Source organism: Moschus berezovskii, chromosome 13, assembly GCF_049115385.1.
Source record: "Moschus berezovskii isolate FMDL1 chromosome 13, NW_MosBer_1.0, whole genome shotgun sequence".
Taxonomy (NCBI): domain Eukaryota; kingdom Metazoa; phylum Chordata; class Mammalia; order Artiodactyla; family Moschidae; genus Moschus; species Moschus berezovskii.
This window is the reverse complement of record NC_142472.1, coordinates 91,477,511-91,496,928: the sequence shown is the minus strand read 5'-3', so window position 1 is coordinate 91,496,928 and position 19,418 is coordinate 91,477,511. Positions and strand designations below refer to the sequence as shown.

Here is a 19,418-nt window from a genome sequence, read left to right as displayed (position 1 = left end):
GGGTGTGGAGAGAAGGGAACCTTCTTACACTGTTGGTGGAAATGGAAACTAGTACAGCCACAATGGAGAACAGTGTGGAGAATCCTCAAAATCCTGGAAATAGAACTGTCTTATGATCCAGCAATCCCACTCCTGGGCATACACACCGAGGAAACCAGAATTGAAAGAGACACATGTACTCCAATGTTCATTGCAACACTGTTTATAATAGCCAGGACATGGAAGCAACCTAGATGTCCATCTGCAGATGAATGGATAAGAAAGCTGTGGTACATATACACAATGGAATATTACTCAGCCATTAAAAAGAATGCATTTGAATCAGTTCTAATGAGGTGGATGAAACTGGAACCTATTATAAAAATATGGAACTCTGCTTTCCCCCCAAGTTGTGAAAGGGATGTCAGACCTACTGTCTGCTCAAGCGGGAAATTTTGGCTTTTTTGAGAGTCTCAGCGGGGGATTCATGTCTACGATCATGTTGGGAGTATTCCACTGTAGCTGGATTAAGTGCAACAGGAATCATCTGTAGTTGAGTGTGAACTTGGAGTCCTTGTACCTTGTTGCAAAATCCATGTGGTTGCCCATGAGTGTCAATACAAGTGACAGGACTCGTCTAGTGTTGCTAGGGGAAGTCGGGATTCCTCTTCAGTTGAAAGTAGAATGATCCATTATGATCAGGTGAGGTGTGATCACCGGGCTCCTCTTAAATTGTGGTGGGAAATTTGGAGTTCTTCTCTCATCGGGATGGTTATCTCTGGGCGACCCTTGAGTTGCATCAAGGAATTCAAGCTGCATATCGAATTTTTAGAAGGAACTCGGGACTTGGGTCTAGGCGATGCAGGAAAAAAAAGGGCCTCTTCTGGTGTGAAGGAGGAATCTCGATATTTTTCTCAAGTTGCTGCATCCTCTCGAGTAACCACGGGAATATCAGGGAACCTCCCATGTTGTCTCTGGAAAGACAGAAAGCCTTTCCATTTGCAAGGGGAACATAGGGATTCCTTTGGAGTCACTGCAGAGAAACGGGTCTGCATCTAGATTCGAGTCCATCAACTCATGATTCCTCTCCAGTGGAAACAGGGTTCTCGTGGTTGCTCTCAAAATTCACCAGGGGAGACAGGCCTCCTCTTGGGTTCTGACATAAAACTCCGCATTATTCTCTAGTTGTAAAAGGGGTGTTAGGCCACAGTCGAGTTGAATCTCTACCTGGAGATTGTATCGAGAATGCTCGGGCAGTCAGGTCTCCACTCGCCTTGTGAGTTGATACTCGAGGATAGATTGGAATCGGTGCAGTGGAATCAGACAATATCACAAGCGGTTGGGGACATCGGTTCCTTTTTTAATTGTGTTTTGAAACCCCGAGGATCCTCCCGAGTTTCAAGGTGATACCGGCCTCCTCATAATGTGCGACGGGAAAGTCCGGATTCTATTGCAGACAAAGCAGGGGAATCAACTCTCATCTGGAAAAGAGGACTGGAAAACGGGGCACTTTTTCACTTGTGGCAGGGAAATGGGTGTTCCTCTTCAGTGGGCCCAGGTATGATGGTGTAGTTTTGAATCGCATAAAGGATGGTAAGTCACCTTTCGAGTTTCCAGAGGGAATGTGGGATTTCTCCTGAAAATCAGCAGCGGAAATATTTCTCATCTCGCCTTGAGGGGAAAATCTTGTGGTTTTACTTGAATTGCAGCAGGAAGCTTGCGGTTCCTCTCGAGTAGCCATTGGGACCTCAGGAAAACGTTCGTGTTGTCCAAGGGAAATCAGGTCTCCTCTCTTGTTGGAAGGGGAACTTCGGGATTCCTCTCAAGGCGCCGTAGAGGAATAGGGCCTCATCTAGAGTTGAGTCCTTATATTGGGTGCTCCTCTCCAGTGGGGACGGCTATGTCAGGGAACTTTCTGTGTCGCATAAAGTGTGTCAAGGACCCGTTCGAGTTTCAAACAGGAATGTGGGATTTCTCCTGAGACTCTGAAGCGGAAATGTTCCTCATCTCGCATCGAGAGGAGAATCTTGTGTTTTTTCTCGCGTTGTGGTGGGAACCTTGGAGTTTCTCTCGAGTTGTGACTTGGACCTCAGGAACTCGCTTGTGTTCCCCAGGGATGTCAGGTCTCCTTTCCTGTTGGAAGGGGAACTTTGGGATTTCTCTCGAGGCACGGCAGAGGAATAGGGTCACATCTAGCCTTGAGTCAGTCAACTGTGTGTTCATCTCCAGTGGTGACAGTGATCTCGGGGTTACTATGTAGGTTCTACTGCGGAGTCAGCCTCGTCTCCATCTGAGGAATGGAATTCTGCTTTCTCATCGAGTTGTAAAAGAGGAGTCAGTCCCCGGTTCCTGCTCTGGCGGTTCAAAAAAGCATTTTCTATAGTCTCAGCGTGGGTGTCAGATCTCCCATCATGTTGTGAAGGGATACTAGTGTTCCATTGGACCTGTACAAGGACATCAGGACCTACCTCGGTTGAAGGAGGAACTCAGAGTCCTATATCCTTGCAGCAGGATCCTTGGGAGAGTTTCAGTAGGAGACAGAGGCCTCCTCTTGTGGTGGGAGAAGAAGGAAAGATTCCTCATCAGTTGAAACAGGGATTGAACATACATATCATGAGGAGCTGGGGAATACGGAACTCTTCTAGAGGTGTGCACAGAAACTCGGAGCTTCTCTCGATTTAGACGGGTATTCTGGGAGCCCACTGAGTTGTAAATATGGATACAAGCCTCCTATCGAATCTTGTGAGAGAACTCAAGATTGCTCTACAGATGCTCCAGGTAAAACATGGCCTCATGTTTCGTTGCCTTGGTCATCTCGTGGCTTTTGTCGAGTTTAGGAGGGAAGTCTGGCTCCTTTCCAGTTACGACGAAGAATTCAGGAAGACTCTCGTGTTGCATCAGGAAAGAAAGTTACGAGGGGAAGCTCGAGATTGATCGAGTCACTGCAGAGGAGTCGGGCTTCAATTCGAATTGAAAGGGGTAACCACAAAGTGTTTCTCGAGTTGGGGCAGGAATCTTTTGAATTCCTCGAGTTGCAACAGGTGCCTCACGGAGCCTCTCAAATTGTCTCTGGGATGTCCGGAATCATTTTCAGGTGTGAGTAGACTTTGGGCTGCCTCTCGAGTGAGTGCAAATGCCTAGGGTCTCATCTGGAGTTGAATCGCTAACCTCAGGGTGCCTCTCCAGTTCTGACATGGATCTCAGTGTTCCTACGCAGTTTCAACAGGGGAGTCATGCCAGGTCTCTTGTTGAGGCATGGAACTCTGCTAACTTTTTGAGGTGTTAAAGGGGTACGAGATTCCTGTGGAGTAGAATTTCTGTCCTGGGGCTTTTTCTCAGTGATGCACCTGGGGAGTCAGGCCTCCCTTCGTGGTGTTAGTTGATCCCGGGGGTTCTCTTTCAATCGATACAGTGGAATCAGGTCTTAAGTCAAGCGGAAGGGGAAAGCGCGGTCATTTTGAATTGTGGCACTACCCACCGAAGTCCTCTCGAGTTTAAAGGGGAGAACGGGGCGGGCATCTGAGCTGCGCCATGCACTCGGCTCCGAGGCGTCACCGTCAATGGCTCTTTTGCGGGCCCCGCCGCAGCCGACCCGGCTCCTCAGTGGAGAGAAGATGGTGGGCCGGAACAGCGCCATCGCCGCCGGCATGTGCGGGGCCCTTTTCATCGGTTACTGCATTTACTTCGACCGCAAGAGACAGAGTGACCCCAACTTCAAGAACCGGCTGCGAGAACGAAGAAAGAAACAGAAGCTTGCCAAGGAGAGAGCTGGGCTTTCCAAGTTACCTGACCTTAAAAATGCTGAAGCCGTTCAGAAATTCTTTCTGGAAGAAATACAACTTGATGAAGAATTACTAGCTCAAGGTGAATATGAGAAGGGTGTGGACCATCTGACAAATGCAATTTCTGTGTGTGGACAGCCACAGCAGTTTCTGCAAGTGTTGCAACAAATTCTTCCACCACCAGTGTTCCAGATGCTTCTGACTAAGCTCCCAACAATTAGTCAGAGAATTGTAAGTGCTCAGAGTTTGGCTGAAGATGATGTGGAATGAGAAACAAATGTCAACATAATGATCTCAATTAAAGCGTATTTTTAAAATCTTAACTCAGAAGATGACCGGCTCTGGGGGAGGAAGGGCAAATAAGCTTGTTATGGACTGTCCTCCACAGTGAAGTCTACCAAAGTTAATTTTTACTTTGTGTAGATCCATTTGTCTGTTTTATTTATTTTTCCCAGTGAAAAGTGTATTTTGATAGAGAGCTTTTCATTTTATAAATACACTATGAATTACTGAAATATGCATTTGTTTATTCCTAAAATGTGTAATTAGAATGTACAAATAACATCCCATTACTTACATTAAAAATACCCAGTGCTCAGTTTTGGAAGATAGGCCCAAAACAGTGTAGAAGAAAACTGAAGAATATACTTGTTTTGCTCTGCATCAGAAAGTTGGCTGGAAACTTGTGTTGATCAAAAATGAGCATTAAAATAAGAGATTATTTCTTTTATTTAATCTCTTAAATATGTGTAATGTGCTGCTATGCTATAATAACAACTTCACCCCCTCCCTTGAAATGTTTTCTTTAAATCAGTGGGTTTGATGTGTTCTGGATATTTATCTTCTTGTATTTTAGATACACGTAGTTGCAGATAGCACCAGGAATTAGATGTTTATACATTCTTAATCTGGCTGAGTAAGCTTTACCAGTTAATGCCTGCCCACTTGCCTCATATATAAACTGAGGAAATGGGTCTGCTAATTCAGCTTCTAATTCCTTTGGTTTTGTGCAGCATTTTCAAATCCCTCTTTCTGAGGGAAATACCTGTTGGGGCAGCCAGCCCTTGTGTTTTTTTATACTCTGAATTTTGCATGCTTTCCTGACTTAGTATTTTTGAATTGGTTTTTTAAAAGATATAATGTGTTGATTTTCACTGAAATCATGGTTCTGACACTACTTTTGTAAACTAACCTGAAACGTAACCTTCATGGTAACTGGGATGATATGCTTGTAAAAGTTTTGTTCCCGTTTGCTTTTATCCTCAGTGTTCCTCCTCAATCCCCTGCCAACCCTTATCTTGTATGAGAACAAGGTGTATCTTTGTGGCTGAAGACTTGAATGAAAGATAATGGTACCTTTTATTCTCTGAATAGTGACATGTTATCTGCAGCCACAGATTAAATATCAGACCTAAGAATAAAGATCCTTGGTACTTAAAAAAATAAATAAATAAAGGGGAGAACGTCCTCCCCTTCAGATTCAAATGAAACATTGGGATTCCATACCAGACGAATCAAGGGAATCGGTCCTCATCTTGAGATGACGAGTGGAAAACGGGGCTCTTCTTGAGCTGTGCCAGGAAGCTCGCTGCTCCTCTCGAGTTTGGCTGGGTATCTCGGGAACTTCTATCGTTTCCCTTAGGGTGCCGAGTATTCTTCCGAGTTTGAAGAGGGAATGTGGGAATTCTTTTGAGCCATTGCAGGGGAAAGGAGCGTGGAGGGGGTGATTTCTTGGTGTTTCTCGAGATGCGGCTTGAAGCTTGGAGGTCTTCTCGAGTTACGACGTGGACCTCTGGGACTCGCTAGAGTTGCTGCAGGGAAGTCAGGTCTCCATTCGTGTTGAAAGTAGAAACTCGGAATGCGTTTCGAGGCGCTGCTGGGCATGAGGGCCGCATTTAGACTTCAGTCGGTAAACTCAGTGTTCCTCTCCAGTGGCCACAAGGATCTTGGGGTTGCTATGGCGGTTCCACTGGGAAGTCAGGCCTAGTCTTTGTTGAAGATGGAAAACAGCTTTCCCCCCAGTTGTAAAACGGATGTCAGGCCTGCTGTCTGCTCAAGCGGGAAATATCGGCTTTTTCGAAAGTTTCAGAGGGAGAGTCATGCTTACGATCATCTTGGGAGGTGTTACTCCGTATTCGACTGGAGTTGGATTAAGTGCAACATGACTCATCTATAGTTGAGTGTGAACTTGGAGTCCTTGGACCTTGTTGCAAAATCCACGTGGTTCCCCGCGAGTGTCAATACAAGTGAGAGGACTCGTCTAGTCTTGCTAAGGGAAGTCGGGAATCCTCTTCAGTTGAAAGTAGAATGGTCCATTATGATCAGGTGAGGTGTGATCACGGGGCTCCTCTTAAATTGTGGTGGGAAATTCGGAGTTCTTCTCTCATTAGGACACGTATCTCTGGGCTACCCTTGAGTTGCATCAAGGAATTTAAGTCGCATATTGAATTTTGAGAAGGAACTTGGGACTTGGCTCTAAGCGATGCAGGAAAAAAGGGGCCTCTTCTGGCTTTGAAGGAGGAATCTCGATGTTTTTCTCGAGCTGCTGCATCCTCTCGAGTAACGTCGGGAATATCAGGGAGCCTCCCGTTTTGTCTCTGGGAAGACAGAAAGCCTTTCCATTTGCAAGGGGAACCTCGGGATTCCTTTGGAGTCACTGCAGGTCTACCTCTAAATTCGAGTCCGTCAACTCATGATTCCTCTCCAGTGAAAAAAGGGTTCTCGTGGTTGTTCTCAAATTCACCTGAGGAGACAGGCCTCGTCTCGGGTTCTGACATAAAACTCCGCATTATTCTCTAGTTGTAAAAGGGGTGTTAGGCCACAGTCGAGTTGAATCTCTACCTGGAGATTGTATCGAGAATGCTCGGGCAGTCAGGTCTCCACTCGCCTTGTGAGTTGATACTCGAGGATAGATTGGAATCGGTGCAGTGGAATCAGACAATATCACAAGCGGTTGGGGACATCGGTTCCTTTTTTAATTGTGTTTTGAAACCCCGGGGATCCTCCCGAGTTTCAAGGTGATACCGGCCTCCTCATAATGTGCGACGGGAAAGTCCGGATTCTATTGCAGACAAAGCAGGGGAATCGACTCTCATCTGGAAAAGAGGACAAGAAAACGGGGCACTTTGTCAGTTGTGGCAGGCAACTGTGTGTTCCTCTCGAGTGGGGCCGGGTATGATGGTGTAGTTTTGAGTCGCATAAAGGATCGTAAGTAACCTTTCGAGTTTCCAGAGGGAATGTGGGATTTCTCCTGAGAATCAGCAGCGGAAATGTTCCTCATCTCACCGTAGGGGAGAACTTATGGCTTTTCTCGAATTGAAGCAGGAACCTTGCGGTCCCTCTCGAGTATCGATTGGGACCTCAGGACCTCGCTCGTGTTGTCTCAGGTAAGTCAGGTCTCCTCTCATGTTGGAAGGGGAAGGTCAGGATTCCTCTCGGGGCACGTGAGAGGAACAGGGCCTCATCTAGAGTTGAATCCTTATATTGGTTGCTCCTCTCTAGTGGGGACGGCTATATCGGGGAACTTATTGAGTCACATAAAGGGTGTCAAGTACCTGTTCTAGTTTCAAGTGGGAATGTGGGATATCTGCTGAGACTCTGCAGCAGAATTGTTCCTCATATCACATTGAGGGGAGAATCTGGTTGTTTTTCTCCTGTTGCAGCGGGAAGCTTGGGGTTTCTCTCGAGTTGCGACTTGGACCTCAGGAACTCGCTAGTGTTGGCTCAGGTATGTCAGGTCAACTTTCGTGTTGGAAGGGGAAATTTCGGATTCCTCTCGAGGTGCGGCAGAGGAATAGGGCCACATCTAGCCTTGAGTCGGTTAACTGTGAGTTCCTCTCCAGTGGCAACAGGGATCTCAGCGTTACTAAGTAATTTCTACTGGGGAGTCAGCCTCATCTCCATTTGAGGTATGGAATTCCGCTTTCTCATTGAGATGTAAAAGAGGATTCAGTCCTCTATTCCTGCTCTGGTCATTAAATAGGGCATTTTCTATAGTCTCAGCATGGGTGTCAGTTCTCCCATCATGTGAAGGGATACTCGGTGTTCCGTTGGAGCTGTGCAAGGACATCAGGACCTACCTCGGTTGGAGGAGGAACTCAGAGTCCTTTATCCTTGCAGCAGGATCCACAGGAGAGCACTCGACTTTCAATAGGAAACAGAGGCCTCCTCTTGTGGTGGGAGAAGAAGGAAGGATTCCTCATGAGTTGAAGCAGGGATTGAATGCACATATCATGAGGAGGTGGGGAATACAGAGCTCTTCTAGAGGTGTGCACAATAACTTGGGACTTCTCTCGATTGAAGACGGGTATTCTGGGAGGCCCTTGAGTTGTAATTATGGATTCAAGGTTCCTATTGAATCTTTAGAGAGATCTCGGATTGCTCTCCAGGCGCTGCAGGAAAAAAATGGCCTCATGTTTCGTTACCTGGGGCATCTCGTGGCTTTTGGTGAGCTGCGGTGGGAAGTTTAGCTTTCCTTTCGAATTACGACGGGGAACTCAGGGATGTAAGTTACGAGGGAATGCTCGAGATTACTCGAGTCACTGCAGAGGAGTCGGGCTTCAATTCGCATTGAAAGGGGAACCACAAAATCTTTCTCGAGATGGGGCAGGAATCTTTCGGATTACTCGAGTTGCAACAGGTGCCTCACGGAGGCTCTCAAGTGGTCTCTAGTAAGTCCGGAATCCTTTTGAGGTGTGAGTGACCTTTGGGATGCCTCTCGAGTGATTTCAAGGACTAGGGTCTCAATTATAGTTGAAGCGCTAAACTCAGGGTGCCTCTCCAGTTCTGACATCGATCTCAGTGTTCCTATGAAGTTTCAACAGGCGTGTCATGCCACGTCTCTTGTTGAGGCATGGAACTCCGCTATCTTGTCGAGTTGTTAAAGGGGTGCGAGATTCCTGTCGAGTAGAATTTCTGTCCTTGGGCTTTTACTCAATGATGTACCTGGGAAGTCAGGCCTCCCTCCATGGTTTTAGTTGATCCCGTGGGTTCTACTTGAATCGGTACTGTGGAATCAGGTCTTAAGTCGAGTGGAAGGGGAAAGCGGTGTCATTTTGAATTGTGGCATGACTCACCAGTGTCCTCTCGAGTTTAAAGGTGAGAACCTCCTCCCCTTCAGATTCGAAGGGAACATCAGGATTCCATCCCAGACGAATCAAGGGAATCGGTCCTCATCTTGACATGATGAGTGGAAAACTGGGCTCTTCTTGACCTGTGGCAGGAACCTCGCTCCTCCTCTCGAGTTTGGCCAAGTATCCTGGAGAACTTCTGGAGTTGCGTATAGGATGCCGAGTATTCCTTCGAGTTTGAAGAAGGAATGTGGGGTTTCTTTTGAGCCGCTGCAGTGGAAAAGGGCATCCTGTAGCGTGGAGAGGAGAATTTCATGGTTTTTCTCGTGTTGCGGCTTGAAGCTTGGAGGTCTTTTCGAGTTACGACTTGGACCTCTGGGACTCGCTGGTGTTGCCTCAGGGAAGTCAGGTCTTCTTTGGTGTTGAAAGTAGAAACTCCGGATTCCTTTCGATGCGCTGCAGGGCATTTGGACCACATTTAGACTTGAGTCGGTTAACTCAGTGTTCCTCTCCTGTGGCCACAAGGATCTTGGGGTTACTATGGAGGTTCCACTGGGAAGTCAGGCCTAGTCTTTGTTGAAGTTGGAACTCTGCTTTCCCCCCGAGTTATAAAAGGGATGTCATGTCTGCTGTCTGCTCTAGCTTAAAGTTTCGGATTTTTCAAGAGGCTCAGCGGGAGATTCATGCCTGCGATCATATTGGGAGGTGATACTCCGTATTCCATTGGAGCTGGATTAAGCACAACACGACTCATCTATAGTTGAGTGTGAACTCGGCGTCCTTGGACCTTGCTGCAGAATCTGCAGGGTTGCTCATGAGTGTCAGTAGACGTGAGAGGACTCATCTAGTGCTCTAGGGGACAATGGGATTCCTCTTCAGTTGAAAGTGGAATGGCCCATTATGATCAGGTGAGGTGTGATCACGGGGCTCCTATTAAATTGTGTCAGGAAATTCGGAGTTCTTCTCTCATCCAGACGGGTATCTCTGGACAACCCTTGAGTTGCATCATGGAATTCAAGCCGCATATCGAATTTAAGAAGGAACTCGGGACTTCTGTCTAGGCGATGCAGGAAAAAAAGGGTCTCTTCTGGCTTTGAAGGAGGAATCTCGATGTTTTTCTCTAGTTGCTGCGTCCTCTCTAGTAATGACAAGAATATCGGGGAGCCTCCCGTTTTGTCTCTGGGAAGAGAGAAAGCCTTTCATTTTGCAAGGGGAACCTCGGGATTCCTTTGGAGTCGCTGCAGAGAAACATGTTGGCATCTAGATTCAAGTCCGTCAATTAATGATTCTCGCAGTATAAACAGGGTTCTCATGGTTGTTCTCAAAATTCACCTGGGGATTCAAGCCTCGTCTCCTGTTCAGACATGGAACTCTGCATTATTCTCTAGTTGTAAAAGGGGTGTTAGGCCACAGTCGAGTTGAATCTCTACCTGGAGATTGTATCGAGAATGCTCGGGCAGTCAGGTCTCCCCTCGCCTTGTGAGTTGATACTCGAGGATAGATTGGAATCGGTGCAGTGAAATCAGACAATATCACGAGTGCTTGACGACATCAGTACCTTTTGAATTGTGCTTTGAACCCCAAAGATCCAACCGATTTTCAAGGTGATACAAGAGTCCTCATAATGTGCGACGGGAAAGTTCTGATTCCATTGCAGACAAAGCAGGGGAATCGACTCTTATCTGGAAAGGAGGACTGACAAACGGGGCACTTTGTCAGTTGTGGCAGGCAACTGGGTGTTCCTCTCAAGTGGGGCCGGGTATGGCGATGTAGTTTTGAGTCGCATAAAGAATGGTAAGTAACCTTTCGAGTTTCCAGAGGGAATGGATGATTTCTCTTGAGAATCTGCAGCGGAAATGTTCCTCATCTCGCCTTGAGGGGAGAATCTTGTGCTTTTTCTCAAATTGCAGCAGGAAGCTTGGGGTCCCTCTCGACTAGCGATTGGGACTTCAGGAACTCACTCATGTTGTCCCAGGGAAGTCAGGTCTCCTCTTGTGTTGCAAGGGGAACGTCGGGATTTATCTTGAGGCGCGGCAGAGGAATAGGGCCTCATCTAGAGTTGAGTTCTTATATTGGGTGCTCCTATCCAGTGGGGACGATTATACAGGAAACTTTTTGAGTTGCATAAAGGTTTTTAAGTACATGTTCCAGTTTCAAGCGGAAATGTGGGATTTATCTTGAGACTCTGCAGCGAAAAATTCCTCATCCCGTATAGAGGGGAGAAACTTGTGGTTTTTCTCGCGTTGAGGCATGAAGCTTGGCGATTTTCTCGAGTAGCGACTTGGACCTCAGGAACTCGCTCGTGTTGCCCCAGGGATGTCAGGTTTCCTTTCCTGTTGGAAGAGGAACTTTGGGATTCCTCTTGAGGTGCGGCAGAGGAATAGGGCCACATCTAATCTTGCGTCGGTCAACTGTGTATTCCTCTCCAGTGGCGACAGGGATCTCGGGGTAACGATGTAGGTTCTACTGGAGACTCAGCCTCGTCTCGATGATGCATGGAATTCTGCTTTCTCATCGAGAAAAAGATGTAAAAGCTGAGGCAGTACTCGGTTCCTGCTCTGGCAGTTCAATGGGGCATTTTCTATAGTCTCAGCATGGGTGTCAGGTCTCTCATCATGTTGTGAGGGGATACTCGGTGTTACATTGGAGCTGTGAAAGGACATCAGGACCTGCCTCGGTTGGAGGAGGAACTCAGAGTCCTTTATCCTTGCAGCAGTATACACGGGAGAAAACTCGAGTTTCAATAGGAGACAGAGGCCTCCACTTGTGGTGGGAGAAGAATGAAGGATTCCTCATGAGTTGAAGCAGAGATTGAACGCACATATCTTGAGGAGGTGGGGAATACGGATTTCTTCTAGAGGTGTGCACAGAAACTCGGGGCTTCTCTCGATTGAAGACGGGTGTTGTGGGAGCCCTTTGAGTTGTAAATATGGATTGAAGCCTCCCATCCAATCTTGAGAGAACTCGGGATCTCTCTCCCGGCGCTGCAGGAAAAAAAATGGCCTCATATTTTGTTGCCTTGGGCATCTCATGGCTTATGGCTAATTGCGGAGGGAAATGTGGCTTTCCTTTCGAGTTACGATGGGGAACTCAGGGATACTCTCATGTTGCGTCATGGAAGGAAGTTACGAGGGAAAGCTCGAGATTGCTCGAGTCACTGCAGAGGAGTCGGGCTTCAATTGGCATTGAAAGGGGTAATCACAAAATGTTTCTCAAATTGGGGCTGGAATCTTTAGGATTCCTCGAGTTGCAACAGGTGCCTAAGGGAGCCTCTCAAGTTGTCTTGGGATATCCGGAATGCTTTTGAGGTGTGAGTAGCCTTTTGGATGCTTCTTGAGTGAATTCAAAGGCCTAGGGTCTCATGTGGAGTTGACGTGCTAACCTCAGGTTGCCTCTCCAGTTCTGACATGGATCTCAGTGTTCCTATGAAGTTTCAATAGGGGAGTCATGCCACATCTCTTGTTGAGGCATTGAACTTCGCTATCTTCTCGAGTTGTTAAAGGAGTGCGAGATTCCTGTTGAGTTGAATTTCTGTCCTGGGGCTATTTCTCAATGTTTCTCCTGGGAAGTCAGGTCTCCTTTCGTGGTATTAGTTGATCCCGGGGGTTCTCTTTGAATGGGTAGGGTGGAATCAGGTCTTAAGTCGAGCAAAAGGGGAAACCAGTGTCATTTTGAATTGTGGCATGACCCACTGGGGTCCTCTCGAGTTTAAAGGGGAGAACGTCCTCCCCTTCAGATTCGACGGGAACATCATGACTCCATCCCAGACAAATCAAGGGAATCGATCCTCAACTTGAGATGACAAGTGGAAAACGGGGCTCTTCTTGAGCTGTGGCAGGAACCTCGCTGCTCCTCTCGAGTTTGGCCGGGTATCTCGGGGAACTTCTGGAGTTGTGTATAGGGTGCTGAGTATTCTTTCGAGTTTGAAAAGGGAATGTGGGATTTCTTTTGAGCAGCTGCAGCGGAAAGGGGCGTCCTGTAGCGTGGAGGGGAGAATTTCATAGTTTTTCACGAGTTCGGCTTGAAGTTTGGAGGTCTTCTCGAGTTACGACATGGACCTCTGTGACTCGCTAGTGTTGCCTCAGAGAATTCAGGTCTCATTTAGTGTTGAAAGTAGACCTCGGGATTCCTCTCCAGGCGCTGCAGGGTATGAGGGCCACATTTAGACTTGAGTCGGTAAACTCAGGTTTCATCTCCAGTGGCCACAGTGATCTTGGAGTTGCTATGGAGGTTCCACTGGGAAGTCAGGCCTAGTTTTGTTGAAGATTGAACTCTGCACTCCCCGCTAGTTGTAAAATGGATGTCAGGCCTGCTGACTGCTCAAGCGGGAAATTTCAGCTTTTTTGAAAGCCTCAGTGGGGAATTCATGCCTACGATCATGTTGGGAGGTATTTCATTCTGTATTTCATTGGAGCTGTGTTAAGCACAACATGACTCATCTATAGTTGAGTGTGAACTCGGAGTCCTTGGACATTGCTGCAGAATCCACTGGGCTGCCCGCGAGTGTAAATAGAAGTGACAGGACTCTTGTAGTGTTGCTAGAGGAAGTTAGAATTGCTCTTCAGTTGAAAGTGGAATGGCCCATTATGATCAGGTGAGGTGTGATCACGGGGCTCCTATTAAATTATGTCAGGAAATTCGGAGTTCTTCTCTCATCCAGAAGGGTATCTCTGGACAACCCTTGAGTTGCATCATGGAATTCAAGCCGCATATCGAATTTAAGAAGGAACTCGGGACTTCTGTCTAGGCGATGCAGGAAAAAAAGGGTCTCTTCTGGCTTTGAAGGAGGAATCTCGATGTTTTTCTCTAGTTGCTGCGTCCTCTCTAGTAATGACGAGAATATCGGGGAGCCTCCCGTTTTGTCTCTGGGAAGAGAGAAAGCCTTTCATTTTGCAAGGGGAACCTCGGGATTCCTTTGGAGTTGCTGCAGAGAAACATGTCGGCATCTAGATTCAAGTCCGTCAACTAATGATTCTCGCAGTATAAACAGGGTTCTCGTGGTTGCTCTCAAAATTCACCTGGGGAGTCAGGCCTCGTCTCATGTTCAAACATGGAACTTGGCATGACTCTCTAGTTGTAAAAGGGGTGTTAGGCCACAGTCGAGTTTAATTTCTACCTGGAGATTGTATCGAGAATGCTCGGGCAGTGAGGTCTCCCCTCGCTTTGTGAGTTGATACTCAAGGATAGATTGGAAACGATTCAGTGGAATCAGAAAATTTCACGAGTGGTTGGGGACATTGGTACCTTTTTGAATTGTGTTTTGAAACCCCGGGGATCCTCCCGAGTGTCAAGGTGATACCAGCCTCCTCATAGTGTGTGACGGGAAAGCCTGGAATCCATTGCAGAGAAAGCAGGGGAAATCGACTCTCATCTGGAAAAGAGAACTTGAAAATGGGGCACTTTGTCAGTTATGGCAGGTACCTGTGTGTTCTTCTCGTGTGGGGATGGGTTTGGCAGTGTAGTTTTGAGTCGCATAAAGGATGTACATAACCTTTCAATTTTCCAGAGGGAATGAGGGATTTCTCTTGAGAATCTGCAGCAGAAATGTTCCTCATCTTGCCTTGAGGGGAGAATCTTTTGGTTTTTCTCGAATTGCAGCAAGAAGCTTGTGGTCCCTCTCGAGTAGCGATTGGGACCTCAGGAACTCGCTCCTGTTGTCCCAGGGAAGTCAGGTCTCCTCTCGTGTTGGAAGGGGAACGACAGGATTCCTCTCCCAGCTCGGCAGAGGAATAGGGCCTCATTTAGAGTTGAGTCCTTAAATTGGGTGCTCCTCTCCACTGGGGACGGCTATATATTGGAACATTTTTAGTCGCATAAATGGTGTCAAGTACCTGTTCGAGTTTCAGGCGGCATTGTGGGAATTCTCTTGAGATTCTGCAGGGGAAAATTTCCTCATCTCGCATCGAGGGGAGAATCTTATGGTTTTCCTCGTGTTGCCGTGGGAAGCTCGGGGTTTCTCTTGAGTTGCGATTTGGACCTCAGGAACACACTCATATTGCCCCAAGGATGTCAGGTCTCCTTTCCTGCTGGATTGGGAATTTTGGGATTCCTGCCAAGGCACAGCAGAGGAATAAGGCCACATCTAGCCTTGAGTCGGTCAACTCTGTGTTCCTCTCCAGTGGCAACAGGGATCTAGGGGTTACTATGTAGGTTCTTCCAGGGAGTCAGCCTAGTCTCAATTTGAGGCATGGAATCTGCTCTCTCATGGAGTTGTAAAAGAGGAGTCAGTCCTCTGTTCCTGCACTGGCGGTTCAATAGGGCATTTTCTCTAGTCTCAGCATGGATGTAAGGTCTCCCATCATGTTGTGAAGGGATACTCAGTGTTCCATTTGAGCTGTGCAAGGACATCAGTACCTACCTCGGTTGGAGGAAGAACTCAGAGTCCTTTATTCCTGGAACAGGATCCACGGGAGAGACCTCAAGTTTCAATAGGAGACAGGGGCCTCCTATTGTGATGGGAGAAGAAGTAAGGACACCTCGTGAGTTTAATCAGGGATGAATGCACATATCGTGAGGAGGTGGGGAATACAGAGCTATTCTAGAGGTGTGCACAGAAACTCGGGGCTTCTCTCGATTGAAGACGGGTATTTTGGGAACCCCTTGAGTTGTAAATATGGATTCAAGCCTCCTATCGAATCTTGAGAGAGAACTCGGGATTGCTCTCCAGGCGCTGCAGGAATAAAACGGCCTCATGTTTCGTTGCCTTGGGCATCTCGTGTCTTTTGGCGAGTTAAGGAGAGAATTTTGGCTTTCCATTTGAGTTACTATGGGGAACTCAGGGAGACTCTCGTATTGCGTCAGGGAAGTAAGTTATGAGGGAAAGCTCGAGACTGCTCGAGTCACTGCAGAGGAGTTGGGCTTCAATTCACATTGAAAGGGGTAACCACAAAGTGTTTCTCAAGTTGGGGCAGGAATATTTTTGATTCCTCGAGTTGCAACAAGTGCCTCACCGAGCCTCTCAAGTTTTCTCTGGGAAACCTGGATCCTTTTGAGGTTTGAGTAGCCTTTGGGATGCCTCTCGAGTGAGTGCAAAGGCCTAGGGTCTCATTTGGAGATGAAGGGCTAACCTCAGGATGCCTCTCCAGTTCTGACATGGAGCTTAGTGTTCCTATGATGTTTCAACAGACGAGTCATGCCAGGTCTCTTGTTGAGGCATGGAACTCCGCTATCTTTTCGAGTTGTTAAAGGAGTGCGAGATTCCTGTCGAGTTGAATTTCTGTCCTGGGGCTTTTTCTCAATGATGCACCTGGGAATTCATGCCTCCTTTCATGACGTTGTTGATAAAGGGGGTTCTATTTGAATCGGTACAGTGGAATCAGGTCTTAAGTCGAGCAGAAGGGGAAATCGGTGTCATTTTGAATTGTGGCACGACCCACCGGGGTCCTCTCGAGTTTTCAGGGGAGAAGGTCCTCCCCTTCAGATTTGACAGGAACATCGGGATTCCATCTCAGACGAATCAAGAGAATCAATCCTCACCTTGAGATGATGAGTGGAAAACGGGGCTCTTCTTGAGCTGTGGCAGGAATCTCGCTGCTCCTCTCGAGTTTGGCAGGGTATCTTGGGGAACTCCTTGAGTTGCGTAGAGGGTGCCAAGAATTCTTTTGAGTTTGAGGAGGGAATGTGGGATTTCTGTTGAGCTGCTGTAACGGAAATGTGCGTCCTGTAGCGTGGAGGGGAGAATTTCATGGTTTTTCTTGAGTTGCGGCTTGAAGCTTGGAGGTCTTCTCCAGTTAAGACGTGGACCTCTTGGACTCGCTAGTGTTGCCTCAGGGAAGTCAGGTCTCCTTTCTTGTAGAAAGTAGAACTTCGGGATTCCTTTCGAGGTGCTGCAGGGCATGAGGCCCGCATTTAGAATTGACTGGGTAAACTATGTTCCTCTCCAGTGGCCACAATAATCTTGGGGTTCCTATGGCGATTCCACTGGGAAGTCAGGATTATTCTTTGTTGAAGATGGAACTCTGCTTTCCCCCCGAGTTGTAAAAGGGATGTCAGGCCTGCTGTCTACTCAAGCGGGAATTTTCGGCTTTTTCAAGAGACTCAGTGGGGGATTGATGCCTAGGATCATGTTGGGAGGTGATACTCCGTATTTCACTGGAGCTTTGTTAAGCACAACACGAATCATTTATAGTTGATTGTGAACTCAGAGTCCTTGGACCTTGCTGCAGAATCCACGGGGTTGCCCACGAGTGTCAATAAAAGTGACAGGACTAGTCTAGTGTTGCTAGGAGAAGTTGGGATTCCTCTTCAGTAGAAAGTGAAATGGTCTATTATGATCAGGTGAGGTGTGATCACGGGGCTCCTCCTAAATTGTGGCGGGAATTTCGGAGTTCTTCTCTCATTAGGACACGTATCTCTGGGTGACCCTTGTGTTGCATCAAGGAATTCAAGCCGCATATCGAATTTTGAGAACGAAGTCGGGACTTCTGTCTAGGCGAATAAGGAAAAAAAAAGTGCCTCTTCTTGCTTTCAAGGAGGAATCTCAATGATTTTCTCGAGTTGCTGTGTCCTCTCGAGTAACCAAGGGAATATCAGGGAGCCTACCGTGTTGTCTCTGGGAAGACAGAAATCCTTTCCTTTTGCAAGGGGAACCTCGGGATTCCTTTGGAGTCGCTGCAGAGAAACAGGTCTGAATCTAGATTCGAATCCGTCAACTCATGATTCCTCTCCAGTGGAAACAGGATTCTCGTGGTTGCTCTCAAAATTCACCTGGGGAGTCAGACTTCGCCTCGTGTTCAGACATGGAACTCCGCATTATTATCTTTTTGTAAAAGGGGTGTTAGGCCACAGTCGAGTTGAATTTCTACCTGGAGGTTATATCGATAATGCTCGGGCAGTCAGGTCTCCACTCGCCTTGTGTGTTGATATTCGAGGATAGATTGGAATTGGTGCAGTGGAATCAGACAACATCACGAGTGGTTGGAGACATCGGTACATTTTCGTATTCTGTTTTGAAACCCCGGGGATCCTCCCGAGTTTCAAGGTGATAACAGCCTCCTCATAATGTGCGATGGGAAAGTCCGGATTCCATTGCAGACAAAGCAGGGGAATCGACGCTCATCTGGAAAAGAAGACTGGAAAACGGGTCACTTTGTCAGTTGTGGCAGGAAACTGGGTGTTCCTCTTGGGTGGGGCTGGGTATGGTGATGTAGTTTTGAGTCCCATAAAGGATGGTAAGTAACCTTTCGAGTTTCCAGAGGGAATGTGGGATTTCTCTTGAGAATCTGAAACAGAAATGTTTCTCGTCTCGCCTTGAGGGGAGAATTTTGTGGTTTTTCTCTAATTGCAGCAGGAAGCTTAGGGTCCCTCTCGACTAGCCACTGGGACCTAGGAACTCGCTTGTGTTGTCCCAGGGAAGTCAGGGGTCCTCTCGTGTTGGAAAGGTATTGTCAGGATTCCTTTCGAGGTGCGGCAGAGGAATAGGGCCACATCTAGAATTGAGTCCTTATATTGGGTGCTCCTCTCCAGTGGGGACGGCTATACTGGGGGAATTTTTGAGTCGCATAAAGGGTGTGAAGTACCCATTCGAGTTTCAGGCGGGAATGTGGGATTTCTCTTGAGACTCTGCGGCAGAAAAGTTCTTTATCTCCCATCGAGGGGAGAATCTTTTGGTTTTTCTCGCGTTTTGGCTGGAAGCTTGGGGTTTTTCTAGAGTTGGGTCTTGGACCTCAGGAACTCACTTGTGTTGCTCCAGGGATATCATGTCTCCTTTCGTGTCGGAAGGGGTACTTTGGGATTCCTCTCGAGGCATGGCAGAGGAATAGGGCAACATCTAGCCTTTAGTTGGTCAACTCTGTGTTCCTCTCAAGCGGTGACAGGGATCTCGGGGTTACAACGAAGGTTCTACTGGGGAGTCAGCCACGTCTCGATTTGAGGTATGGAATTCTGCTTTCTCTTCGAGTTGTAAAAGACGAATCAGTCCTCGGTTCCTGCTCTGGCGGTCCAATAGGGCATTTTCTATAATCTCAACATGGGTATCAGGTCTCCCATCATGTTGTGAAGGAATATTCGGTGTTCCACTGGAGCTGTGCAAGGACATCAGGACCTACCTCGGTTGGAGGAGGAACTCAGAGTCCTTTATCCTTGCAGCAAGATCCTCGGGAGAGCACTCGAGTTTCAATAGGAGACAGAGGCCTCCTCTTGTGGTGGGAGAAGTAGGAAGGATTCCTCATGAGTTGAAGCAGGGATTGAACGCACATATCTTGAGGAGGTGGGGAATACGGAGCTCTTCTAGAAGTGTGCACAGAAACTAGGGCTTCTCTCTACTGATTACGGATATTCTGGTAGCCCCTTGAGTTGTAAATATGGATTCAACCCTTCTATCGAATCTTGACAGAGAACTTGGGATTGCTGTCCAGGCGCTGCAGGAAAAAAATGGCCTCATGTTTCGTTGCCTTGGGCCTTTCGTGGCTTTTGGCGAGTTGCAGAGGGAAGTTTGGCTTTCCTTTCGAATTACTATGGGGAATTCAGGGAGACACTCGTGTTGCAACAGGAACGTAAGTCACGAGGGAAAGCTCGAGATTACTCAAGTCACTGCAGAGGAGACGCGCTTCAATTTGCATTGAAAGGGGTAATCACAAAGTGTTTCTTT

General features: G+C 47.4%; 1 pseudogene; it reads left to right on the top strand.

Moving 5' to 3' along the window:
• Nucleotides 1–3,510: 3,510 nt before the first annotated feature.
• On the top strand, nt 3,511–4,524 carry LOC148775903 (mitochondrial import receptor subunit TOM20 homolog pseudogene; annotated as a pseudogene).
• Nucleotides 4,525–19,418: the final 14,894 nt, after the last annotated feature.